Below are 1,154 nucleotides of genomic sequence, written 5' to 3'. Positions count from 1 at the left end.
TTTAGATATCTTGAACCTTTTATGAGATACGACGATTTTTACGAACACGTTTCCCGAAGCGCAGGAAGGGTTCGGAAGCACCGCAAGCGACCCATCCGCGGATACAACCAATATCTCAAGAATGAAAAGAGATATCATTCCGGTCTAAACTTTAAATGCAATTTAGATATGCAGAATGAGATTTTCACTCTGCAGCGGAGTGTGTGCTGATATGAAACTTCCTGGCAGTTTAAAAGTGTGTGTCCTACCGAGACTCGAACTCGGGACCTTTGCCTTTCGCGGGCAAGTGCTCTACCAACTGAGCTACCAAAGCACGACTCACGGCTGCTACTCACAGCTTTACTTCTGCCAGTACCTCGTCTCCTACCTTCCAAACTTTACAGAAGCTCTCCTGCAAACTGGCAGAAGTAAAGCTGTGAGTACCGGCCGTGAGTCGTGCTTCGGTAGCTCAGTTGGTAGAGCACTTGCCCGCGAAAGGCAAAGGTCCCGAGTTCGAGTCTCGGTCGGGCACACAGTTTTAATCTGCCAGGAAGTTTCATATCAGCGCACACTCCGCTGCAGAGTGAAAATCTCATTCTGGAAACATACCCCAGGCTGTGGCTAAGCCATGTCTCTGCAATATCCTTTCTTTCAGGAGTGCTAGTCCTGCAAGGTTCGCAGGAGAGCTTCTGTAAAGTTTGGAAGGTAGGAGACGAGGTACTGCCAGAAGTACAGCTGTGAGTACCGGGCGTGAGTCGTGCTTCGGTAGCTCAGTTGGTAGAGCACTTGCCTGCGAAAGGCAAAGGTCCCGAGTTCGAGTCTCGGTCGGGCACACAGTTTTAATCTGCCAGGAAGTTTCAATTTAGATATATTGGTTACATTTCATACGCAATAATCTATGGCCTTAAATGAACTATACGGAAAGTGTACACAATGTGATTTTACCTCTGCAAATTTTTAAAAATTTCTTGCAGGCAAGTACTCAATTTCGTGCAGCACAGTAACTATGACGAATAACGAAAATAAATTCAGACCTTTATCATTTAAAGATATCAAGCTATAGGTTGCGGAAGAATCAAATTTTTTTACCGAATAGTTTTCTTCAAATCGGATGTTAAGTAATTTATAGCTGCCGTCGCGTCCGCTCCACTGCTTTGCCGAGAAGACACGTGGCT

The sequence above is a fragment of the Schistocerca nitens genome, chromosome 3 (genome assembly GCF_023898315.1).
Source record: "Schistocerca nitens isolate TAMUIC-IGC-003100 chromosome 3, iqSchNite1.1, whole genome shotgun sequence".
NCBI classification, from domain to species: domain Eukaryota; kingdom Metazoa; phylum Arthropoda; class Insecta; order Orthoptera; family Acrididae; genus Schistocerca; species Schistocerca nitens.
This window is presented reverse-complemented; position numbering follows the sequence as displayed.